This window comes from Zonotrichia leucophrys, unplaced genomic scaffold (assembly GCF_028769735.1).
Source record: "Zonotrichia leucophrys gambelii isolate GWCS_2022_RI unplaced genomic scaffold, RI_Zleu_2.0 Scaffold_151_111563, whole genome shotgun sequence".
NCBI lineage: Eukaryota > Metazoa > Chordata > Aves > Passeriformes > Passerellidae > Zonotrichia > Zonotrichia leucophrys.
The window spans coordinates 42,802-54,964 of NW_026992356.1; positions in this window are offsets into that span (position 1 = coordinate 42,802).

The following is a 12,163-nucleotide window of genomic DNA, read 5'->3' on the forward strand; positions in this document are numbered from 1 at the left end:
CTCAGCCCGGGGGCTCGGGGCCCTCAGTCCCTCCTGGGCCGGCAGAGCAGCCCCAGAGATGAAGGGCATCTCTGCGGCCATGTGCCCATTCCCTGCTGACCAGGGCCTGAGGGCCACTGTCCTGCCCTGCTGCTGCCTGGCAGGGGCTGGGCAGGGCTGGCCAGGGAAAGGCTTTTCCTCAGGCCCGGCTCTCTCTCTCTCCTTGCCTTGCCCAGGTGCTGCTGGCATTGCTGAGGGGCTCTCTGCAATGGCAGTTCCAGCTGCAGGGCCAGGCCCAGCCCTTGGGCTCCTCCTGTGCAGGCTGAGCACAGCAATGGGGTGTCCCAGCTCCCTGTGCCCGGGCAGCTCTGGGCAGGGCAGCCTGTGAGGCTGGCAATGAGCCCACTCTCCTGACTCTGGGAAAGGCAGGAGCCACTTTGTGTGCCAGGGATCCCTCTGCTCTTGGCTGTGTCTCCTGGCTGTCCAGGGTAACACAGGATTTCATTTCAGAAAGGTGCAAATGCAGGGCAGCTGGAACAGGAGAGAGACAGAGCAGCTCCTCTCAGTCTGCACTAAGCCTCAGACAATCCTGCTGCCTTCCTGGAGTCTCTGTTCTCACCAGGTGCAGCACAATGTCTTGTTCTGCCTCCTGCAATCCCCATCCCTTCACCCAAGCAGCTCTGCTGCCTTAGAAGAAGATTCTTTATCCAAGTTGAACACCAGGGCATCCAGTCCTGGTGTTTAACTTGGATACAGAATCTTCTCCTAAGATTCTGCCTTCGCTGTTTCCCTGCACTGACAGGGTATCAGGGCTGACTCCCAGGTGTTCTGCAGGTCGAGGTCCAGCTCCTCACAGCCCATTCGCCAGCAGCAATCAGGGCTCCAGCAACAGAGTTGAAGGAAGATCTCTGAGACATAGACAGGGGTAGTTGTTTAGTGGCAGGAAAGGATCTATGAGAAAGGGCTTTGCCTTTTCTGTGAGAAATCTCCCCTCAATTATCACTGTAATTCCTTCTTGAAAAGGTTCCAATGTCTGGAGACAGCAAATGTCCAACAGCAGCTCCATCAGGCACTTCCTCCTGCTGGCATTGGCAGACACGCGGCAGCTGCAGCTCCTGCACTTCTGCCTCTTGCTGGGCATCTCCCTGGCTGCCCTCCTGGGCAACGGCCTCATCATCAGCGCCGTAGCCTGCGGCCACCACCTGCACACGCCCATGGAGAGCTTTATTAATAGTTGGTTAGCTGAGAAAGGCCATGCTGACATATTTCCACTGGTTAAGCTGAGAAATCAGCAGTCAGCAAGCTGAAAGGAGATGTCAGCAGTTAGCAATCAGTGGCCTTGCTGCAACATGAGGAGAGGGATAGAGATTAGTCCTGAATATCTCCTAAGAATATGTAGAAAGTATCAAAAGTAGGACCATAGGAATGTAAAAGTAGGTGTAACTGCTGATATGTAACTAACCAATCCTGAGCTCAACTTTTGCAATATGCATGAAGTTAATTACGAACTGTATTTAACCCGCCGTGCTGATCAATGGAATTGGGCCTGTGATGATCAACTGATGTCCTGGTCTCCTTCCTTCGACAGCACAGGACCTGCAAAGAGCGTGGAGAGTGACCAGGAGGCACAGGCTCCCACAGCCTTACCCCACCCCCTTGCAGTGCCTAATTCCCCTAGGCAGAAGGGGATCCCAGCACACCATGGAAATGGTTCTGTAGGATCTGTGCTCCTTTCTCGACTGGCACGTGACTTGGATTACTTGGAAATGCTGGTGAATGGTACTTTGAAGACCTTGCCAGATGTTGGAGGCATGTTCTGAATGTACCTGACAGAATAATCCATGGCAGTGTGGGAAGAAATTACTCATAAGCCAGTTCCCTTAAATTTCACTGAAGGTTGATCAGTTCTGGGAACCTTGCCCTGCTCCCTTCTGGAGCCCTGAGGGATCCTACAGGATCGCTGCCAGTGGGAGGAAGGGTCATTTAGCTGTCCATCCTCCGCCTGTGTGCAATGCCACTGTGTCCTTCTGTGTGCTCTGTGCAGCCACAGAGAAGAGCAGAGCGGGAAGGGGCTGGGCCCAGAGCTGTGCCCCGGGGCTGAGCCTTTCTCAGCTCCTTTGCGGCCCCAGGGAGCCTGAGCTGCTTCTGCTGCCACTGCCAAGCCCTGGCCCTGCCTGGGGCTGGGTTTGGAGCTGCTGGCAGCTCCAGGAGTCCATTCTGTCCCGACTGCCCCGCAAGGCGCTCCTTCCATCCCAGTGTGGGGCCACTTCATTCATGAGGTCCCCCTGGCCCTGCTCCTGAGTGGAAGGCAGAGCCAAGGGAGTGCCTTGGAGGGCACCAATCACCCAGGTGCCCTCACTGCCACTCGGGCCTGAAGGAGAATCTTCAGCAGTGCCATTGGAGCTGTTGTGTCCTGCCTTTCTTTGCAGCTGAGCCTGTTGGTAAAGGTGATCTGGCTTCCCAGCCCACGTTCAGGATTGAGCCTCTGGGAGATGGTGAGGGTAGGTCAAGGCCTTTCCCCTGGGAGAGCTGCCAGCTCAGAGCCCAAAGCTCGGCCAGGAGGGCATCGCTGCAGGTGCCAGGACAGAGCCATGTACGTGTGTGGCCTCAACCTGAACGATCCACTCACAACTTCTGCTCAGCACTGGCAGCTGTATGAAGGAGGGTGGGCCCTGGCCCAGTGGAAAAAGCCTAGATGATTTGTTGAGTTTACCCGATTTTGCATAAGCATGACGTCCTGAACATGCCATCAAAGTTGTAGAGAATTGTTCCGTCTGTTAAGGTGTACTTTTTGGTTCTCAAGTCATGGGCCAAAAGGCAGGACAGAAGGAGGTGTTTCCACAACGAAGCAGAGGCCAATTGGCAGCCCCTGCTGCAGGAAGGAAGGCCAAGCCAGACACAGGCATGGACACGGGCACAGGCTCAGAAGGTAATTGCTGTGCCAGGCTCAGCGGGCTCAGCCATTGGCAGGGCTGCGTAGCTGCAGCTCTTCCACTGGGGCCTGCCCTTGCACGGCCCGGCCGCAGCCAAAGCTGAGGGTGCCTTTGGAGCTCGTTCACAGCCCCGGGGAAAGGTGACTCAAGCACCAATGTCCCTCCCACTGCAGCTGCTCCAGGGCTGGCCTTGAGTGCCCAGAGGCCAAAGGCACAGGAGCAGCCCCAGAGCCAGCCTTGGCTCCCGACTGGGCAGGGGCTGCACTGGGTCCTGACAGAGCCTGACTCTGTGCCCTGGGGCTGGGGGAGCTGTCACGGGGCAGGGAGGGCCAGGGCTGGCAGTGCCTGCTCAGGGATGGGTTTGGCCCGTGTCCCTCCAAGCAGCCACTGCCCAAGCAGCTGCGCTGCCCCCGGGCTCTCCTCCCGGCCTGCTGGGCATTGTTGGGGGGCACAGCCTGTGCCAAGGGGCAGCGAGGTGCCTGCAGGCCCCAGCTCTAGGGAAAACGGAGAACGTCCTGCCGCATCCACCGTGCTGCCAGCTCAGCAGTGCAGCACAGCACAGGCTGACGCTCCCCATTGCTCCCACAGGTGCAGCTGGAACCACAGCACGTGGTCCTGATGCCCAGAAGGGCCTTGGAAGGGGTTTCTGTCAGGGTACAGGCTTCTGGTTAGTTTTACTGGCAGGCCTGCTTCTCTTGGAGCTTATCTTCATCTTATGCTCTGTCTGAATTTGGACTTGCTGGAAGAGAAAAGGGTGAGTGTTTAGTTCACCTTTCCCTCATACAACTTCTTTTGAAATTGTACTTCAGACAGAAAACATTCCCAGTGAGGCTGCAGTGTAGGTGTGGCCAGTCCATGATTGTCCAAAGAACTCTGCTGAGGGCTCTGCTGCTGCCCAGAGCTTTCATTGGCCTCCTAATTGCTGGGCCTTGTCATTGGGGGCCCGCTGGGGCTGCAGCCAGCGCTGGCTCCCACTGAGGCTGCCTGGCCAAGAGCAGCCCCAGGGGCACAGGGCAGAGGCAGAGCAATGTGGGGAGGAGAAAGAGCAGGGATGAGATTGCCCTTGAAAGGCAGAGGTGCTCTGGGGCCCGCTCCTGGCTAGGGAGCCTGCCCAGAGCCGTGCCCTGCTGGCCAGGGCCTTGAGGGACAGCTGTGCAGCTGGGCCAGGCTGTGCCAGCAGCTCCAGCCGTGCTGGGGAGCCTTGCCAGCTCTGGGCCCTGCTGTGCAGGAGGCTCCCTGTGTGCCACTGGCAGCTGGGGCCTCAGCCACCTCCTCTCTCCACAGGAGCTCCCGTGCATCTCTAGAAGAGGAGCCTAACAACTCAGGCAAAATGCTCTCGATCTGTTATCCGAAGTTTTTACGTCTGCCCCTATCTGCCCTGCCATGGCTCCAGCACCGTCATGAACCCTTCCCAAAACCCACTTCTCCCAAACGAGACCCTCTGCCCCTGAGCCCCCTGGTCCTGTTCCCCAGCCAGGATTGAAGTTGGCCAGCCCCTGTCTGCCAGGGCAGGCTTGGTCCGCATTTGATGTTTTAATAAAGAAATGGAGTTGTTACAGATCTGTCCAGGTGGTAGCAGCATCAAAGCCAGCACAGGCCGAGCTCCATGGCCAGGAGCAGCCGGGGATGCCCACGGTGTGGGCAGGCAGGAGCCAAGCAGGGGCTGCGGTGACCAGCGGCGGGGTCCTGAGGGCTGGGGGAGCCCATGCTGAGCGTCCCTGAGCTGAGGGCACATTTCCTTCCCTGGCATCATCTGGTCCTGGGCCCCATGAGGCAGGCATGGATATTTTGGGGTCCCTGCTGAGGGGTGCAGGGATTTCTCACGAATCACAAAGATGTATTAATAGCCTCTCCTAAGGTGTGCAGGGATGCCTCATGAGGTGTGCAGCGGGGTTACATTTGAGGGGGATTTTTACTCTTCTCAGCACAGCAAAGGGTCACTTGGCCGAGGTTTTGCAAAGCTGGGAGAAAGCCTCTTGCAAAGCCTTGGGCCCGGCCTGCGGGCACAGCGGGCGGGCGGAGCCCATCTCCTGGGGCCAGGCCGGGCTGCTCAGGCCGAGCCGGGACGGGCCAAGCTCGGGCCCCGGCAGGGAAGGGCCGCGGCCCTGGGCTCTGATGAGGCTGCTGAGCTCCGCCCTGGCCCTGTGCTGCAGCCCAACACATTTACAGCCAGGGCCGTGCCCTGGCCCACAGGAGGCACCCGGGGCTGCAACTGAGGCGGTGCCTTCTCCCACTCAAGGGGGCTGGCTGTGTTCCTTTGGAGGATCCAGAGCCTTGTACCTCGGCCTGATGGTGCAAAGATCCCCCCAGCATCCCTGAGCTTGCAGAAATAAAGGCTTTGTGCTCGTTGGTATGTTTGCCCAATTATCCCATCATCAGAAAAACCAAACAATATTAGAGGGAGCAGCAATTTTAACTGAATAGTTTAGAAAATATATTAAATTGGATACACTTGAAATATTGACAATATAATTTGATTAAATATAAGGGATAATTTAGTTCCAATAATAGTGCATAAGCAAAAGATAACCACGGGGCACGAGGTGCGCAGTTCTTGGACCCTTGCCACCTCACGTACAAGCTTGCCAAGTGAAGATTCTCCCCTTCTATGCCATATGTCAATGGCATCTCCTCCCATTTTCGATTCATCACACTTCTACCCCCGCCCTCATCACCACCTTTACCACGCATGCTCCACCACTCGTTTTGCTGGTCACACCCCTTTTTGGGGGTCGTCTTTGGATGAAGGCTCTCTTCTTCTTCGATGTCTTTTAATTCACTTTTGGGTTACGCATGTGCACCAAGCTAGCATAATACAAGCCAAAATTAACATAATATTATACTTACACATCAAAGGAATAAATCTCTTGTAGCTGGCATTTTCCTGGGACCCAACGCAGGTTTTCCTTTCTTTCTGTTAATTTTTAGTAATCAGATCCCTGCTTGGCTTCATTTGCTAAAAATCCCAAAAAGTATCAGCTTTTGTTGTGTGCAGCTGTCTGACTTTCCCAGGAACATGGCAGAGGTGTAAAGAGGGAAAATGCCAGGAAGTGATTAAATGAGCCTGATCTGTGTGTTCAGGAGCAGAAAGGGACCTGGGGGTAACAGCCAAAATGAGGGATGTGGGACTCCAAGGGCTCTCCAAAATGCAATTTATTGTATCCAAAATGCAGTTTATTCCATCCAAAATGCAATTTATTGTGTACAAAATGCAATTTATTCCATTCAAGAGGTTACAGCAGTCCAGGGTTGTGGGTGACAGAGCTGTGCCTACAGCTGTCAGCTACAGCTGCAGGCAGGCCTGGATACCCTTTGGTTTTGGTTACAATGCATTAGATACTTTTCTTTGCTGAGCATTTTCATACCGTAAAACCAATCTATACCTTAACTTTTATCTATAGCCTATCATAACTACTATAATTACCATATTCATGTTACTATTCTCCAATCAGTAAAATTTTGTACATCACAGTTTAAGCTAGAAGATATTTTTCAGTTTTCTTGCAGTGGAAAATTCTGAGACCTTTTTTCTACTTGCAACATTTGCTGACTCGTTTGCCTGTGCTATCCTTCTGCTTGGTAAAAACATCTTGTCTGAGGTGGGTTTCAGCCATAAAAACCTCTTCTTACTAACACATTTTTCCTCCTTGGTTATCCAGTAAGAGTGGCTCAGCAATTCTTTTATTCTATATCAAAAAATGCTTTCATCTCTATTCCTCCATCAGACTCTACATGCAAAAGTCTTTCTGTCAAGCACACATATCTGTGAGACTTTCTTGTCAAACTTTCATCCTTCCCAGCAGGTACTGGTGACAGCAGGCTGGACATGAGCCAGAAGAGTGCCCTGGTGGCCAAGGAGGCCAATGGCTCCTGGCCTGGATCAGGAATGGTGAGGCCAGCAGGAGCAGGGAGGTTGTTGTGCCCCTGCACTGGGCACTGCTGAGGGCACACCCTGAGTGCTGTGCCCAGCCCGGGCTCCTCAGTTTGGGAAGGACTTTGGGACACTGAGCACATCCAGAGGGGACAACGAAGCTGGAGAGGGGCTGGGAACACAAACCCTGTGAGGAACCCCTGAGGGAGCTGGGGGTGCTGAGCCTGGAGAAAAGGGTGCTCAGGGCTGCCCTCATCATGCTGCACAGCTCCTGAAAGGTGCCTGTGCTCAGCTGGGGCTGGGCTTTTCTCAGGGTCTCTCGCTTCTCAGAGTGACCCTGAGATGTGTTAGAAAGTCTCTTTTCCCAGCCCAGTGCTCAAAGAATGAGGCAGAACTCTTCAGTTCTCAGGCTCAAGGGTGTTTATTGTATCTTATCTATAAAATTCTTTCTTCTGACTTGCTGAGATCTGCTCAGCAGGACACTCAGAAGCACTCTGCCTGCCCCAACGTGCTGTTATGTCTTTATTCTAAAAACTGTGTATACACTATTTACAGTTACTTCCCAGTACCTATCACCTATGTTAGACAGTGAGCTTCTACTCTAAACCAATCTGTAAGTGCCAACATCACAGCAGAAGATGGAGGCCAAGGAGAAGAAGGAGAAAGGCTGGACAAGCCCAGATTCCTCCATCTTGCCCCCTGAATCCCCATTCTAAAACCACCAAAAATCTCTTTCCACTCTGTGATAAATTCACTATCCTTCTACTTAAACTTTTGTGGCTTGTCATTCTTCATACAAGGTTGGTAATTGTCGCAGAAATGAGGCCTTTGTCGGGGATGAGCCATTTGTCGGTGAGGGGAGACTCGGACACTCAATATGAGTGATAAGCAAGTTCCGTTTATTGAAGAGAGCATCAGACACTTATACAGCGAGCAATAAGCTTATGGATGTTCTGTAAGCCAAGCAATCTGTTGGTTAAACTATGCCATGAACTCTTCCTCATTTCTTAGGGGTTACATCTCTCTTTTCTCATGTCTCTTTCACTGTTTGTTATCCTACTACAGCTAGGCCCAAGGACACTGCTATCTATGCAGGTGCAGGACTTGGAATTAGCCACAGCTTTGTAATTTTCCATTCTCTAGCAGCTAAATTCCCAACAGGTAATTGTTTTTTCCAAGGGCTGAATCAAAGGCACAGGGGTCTTGGGCTCTGTGCCAAGGCCTCTGAGCCCCCTGACAGAGTCTTGGGTCATTCAGGACAACCAGATGAATTTCCTGGGTTCCCACAGGCTCTTTCTCCAGGCAGCACTGACAGAACCAGAGGACACAGACTCAATCTGCACCAAGGGAAATACAGGTTGGATATCTGGAAAAAGTTTTTACAGAAAGGTGATAAAGTTCTGGAATGGCTGCCCAGAGAGGTGGTGGAGTCCCCATCCCTGGGTGTGTTTAACAAAGCCTGGAAGTGGCACTGGGTGCCAGGGTTTAGTTGAGCTGTTGGGACTGGGTTGGACTCGATGAACTTGAAGGTCTCTTCCAACCTGGTCAGTCTGAGAATTCTCAGAATTCTGTGAAAGGGGCAATGGAAAGACACAAACTGTGCACTTTGCCTCCCATAACTGCTTTGTCCGACTGCTTAAACATTCTCTTAACCAAAATCTGACCAGGGAAAGGCTGTACCACAAAAGGAACATTCCCACATCAAACACCATGCCTGCACTGTAAATACAAAGTGTTGAAATTTGCTGGAAATTTCTCTTGGAACAATGTGCCCGCCAGCCATAACTCAAGTCAACTTGGATTTCATGAGCAATTTTGGTGATTGTTCTACATCCCCACTTGGAATGAATGCTTGCTACTGCAGAGAATTCAGTAAATTCACTGTATCCTCACAGAGTTTCTGAGCTTTCTTGAAGCCCCTGCCCTCGGCTCCTTCTCCAGTGCTGCAGGAGAGTGGGGAACAGATTTTAGGATCTCCCTTGTGTTTTTTCTGTTTCATCTGAGATCACTGTAGACGACTATTTAGAAGGCCAGAACTGAATTATTTTCTCTTAAAGTCTCCAGCAGCTGCTTTGAACCATAACCCAGCCCTACCCCTAGATCCAAAGTGGAAATTGCCAACAGCCCTCCCCTGCACTCAGGGCCCTGCAGCTCGCTTGGGTGGAGGTGAAATTTCACTTCCCCTGTGGGACAGAGAGAACAGGAAATGTGACCAAGGCCAGTTTTGGGGGTTTCTCCCAGGTTTTAGTACTGTTTCTAGGCATTGCTAGAGTAGTAATAGATCAGAGACTGCTACAGGATGTTTGTAGCACTCTCTACTCTTCTCTGATGAACCACTCTCAAATACAGCTTGATACAAACTGGAATTGACTCAAACTCATTTTATTTTTCCTGTTTTACCTTTGTATGAAACAGGTGTTAACCCCAATGGAGCCTGGGGATTAATCAAAGAAAACCAAATCTGTTAACACTCAAAGCACTCCTTAGAGCTTTCACAACGTGAGAGAGCTCATCTCAGATCCCTCACATAAGCCCAACAATATAATGTGACAATTTGTGGGGTTTGTTTGAAGAGTTCTTTATTTTAAAAGCAGTTAAAGGCTCGTGATGACAAGCAGCAACAATAACAGCTAATAGAAGGATGTTTGCAATGATCTCTAGCAAGGATAATGAAATTACTCTTTTAAAATTATCTTCACAGAAATAACACCTTTGTTTTCCCATTAAAATGATGGGACAATAAACAATGAGTTACGAATATTAAAGACTGACATCTCTAGCAATGCTTCCTCCTAACAAACCTAAGTGTTTTTCTCAGCTCTGAAAATATAATTAGCATGAAAGCATACACACAGTGATGTCTTATTATCTCTTTAACACCTTTTCTGTCCTGGCTGGTCAATATCTAAGGATGCAGTGCCCTGCTTAATTCTGGGCTGCAGGAACAAAAAGCCTGTGGTCCAGCCTGACTGAGGATTCAAACCTCTGCTGGTGGCTGGAATGCAACCATGGATCACCAAAAAATATATCCAGACCTGAAAAGGAGCAATTATGGAGCCACCCACTCTTTGCTGGCTGTAGAGTTTGTGTCAGTCAGTTCCCTGGGGCTGGGGGAGCTGTCACGGGGCAGGGAGCGCCAGGGCTGGCAGTGGCTGCTCAGGGATGGGTTTGGCCCGTGTCCCTCCAAGCAGCCACTGCCCAAGCAGCTGCGCTGCCCCCGGGCTCTCCTCCTGGCCTGCTGGGCTTTGTTGGGTGGCACAGCTTGTGCCAAGGGGCGGCAAGGTGCCTGCAGGCCCCAGCTCTGGGGGAAACCGAAAACATCCTGCCCGCATCCACCGTGCTGCCAGCTCAGCAGTGCAGAACAGCACGGGCTGACGCTCCCCATTGCTCCCACAGGTGCAGCCAGCCCCACCCCATGTGTTCTGGATTCCCTGAAGGGGTGTGAAAAATGGCAATCTCTTGTTTGTAAAATTTTATTAATAATAAAATGGTCATAAAAATAGAAATATCATCAGAGTGATAAAAATTTTGGACAATTTGGATTAGGACAATCAGAGACAATAGAAAAAAAGAGGTACAGAAATCTGGGTACCTATTTTCTGGGCAGTATTAGCCCGAAAAAGGACAAACTTTAATGGAAAATTAGCCCTTAAAAACAATAACCTGTTGCATATCCATACATCTCATACATGATGCATAAATTCCATTCAAACACAGGATTCTGTCTGGTCATCGTCAACTTCTCCCTCTTAATCTTAACCGGCTTCTTGAGGGCTGAGAGAGGCAGGAAGAAGTTAGTTTCTTCTGATAGGAGAGCAATAAATTCTTTCTCTTTGAAGGATTTCAGTGTCCGGTGGCTGCTATATTTGCAAAAAGCCAATCATAATATTATGTTTGCTCAATTATCCCATCAAAAAAACCCAAACAATATTTAAGGTAGCAACAATTTTAATTGAATAGTTTAAAAAATATATAAATCAGGGATAATTTGGTTCAAATAATAGCGCATAAGCAAAAACAACCGCGGGGTACGGAGGGCAGGGTTCTTGACCCTTGCCACTTCACGTACAAGCTTGCCAAGTAAAAGTCACCCCTTATATGCCATGTGTCAATGCCATCTCCTCCTATTTTCGGTTCGTCACTTTTCTGTCTCCGCCTTCATTACCACCTTTACCACGCATGCGCCACCACTCGGTTTGGTGGTCGCACAAGTCTTTGGGGGTCGTCACTGATGAAGGCCCTGTAGTCTTCTTCATTGTCATTTAATTCACCTTTGGGTTACACATGCACACCAAGCCAGTACAATGTAAGCCAAGACTAACGTATCACTGCATCTACATATCAAAGCAATAAGTCCCTTATAATTAGCATTTTCTTGGACCCAACCAGGTTCTTGGTCATTTTTAGCAACTGTATCTTCAGCTTCTTTCCTGTGGTCCTTGAGAACATCTGCTGGGAAGGGGGGTGGGTGGAGCTCCTCCTTTCCCTCTCTTCTTTGGCATTACTACTTTTAACTATTAACTGTTTTATTATTCTCAAATATTAATTACTGTATCAATATTGATTACTGTTTCATTTTTTATCAGCACGAATCATAGCTATTTATCACATAAAATATGCATTTTTCACAGGGGCTCAGAATGGGTTACTGTTGGGGAACACTCTGTTTGCTTGGGATAAGGGCAAGTTTGGCCTTTGATTTCTGCCAGAAAAGGATTTGGAAATGCTCAACAGAGCCCTGACAGAGAGCTTTCCTGTTGCGTTGCATCTTTTTGATTGTAATTCGGTCCTAGTAGTCAGTTTTACAATGCCCCCTTATTTTGTATTGTTATAGCATATTTTATTACGAAAGGGTTGCTCCTTTCCCCCCATGTTGTCGGTTTTGCCCTAGTTGTCCATCTCCCCAAAGACCTGCCCTTTTGTTCCCTGTTCCTCCTCCCATTCAATGTCAATCCCTCCCCAAGCCTTCCCCTGTCTCTAGAAACTTCCCTATCCATTTGGTATTCTTTCAAACTCTATTGGTTTCCTTAGGTTGTCCCCCTCCCCTGTAATCCCCTATTGGTTTAAACATTGTATTCCCCGCCTTGTGTTCCACCCTCAGTTTCTCCCAATTGGCTAAAGACTGTATCCTCCCCAGGGACTCCCCAGTTTTGAAATCCGTGTGTGGCTTTAATTCAGTGTCTTTCTGTGGCTGACTGTGCAGGGAACAAACATACAGAAGACATCTCCCTGTTCCTTGTCCCTACCCCAGCGCAATCCACCTGTGTAAAGCAGCTGTGCCCTACAGCCAAACCCCAGAGCTGACAGTTTTCTGGGGGCGGCCCACTCTGGGTGTTGGTGTTGGCAGCTAGTCAGGCTGAAGAAATCGGGCGCTGCAGCA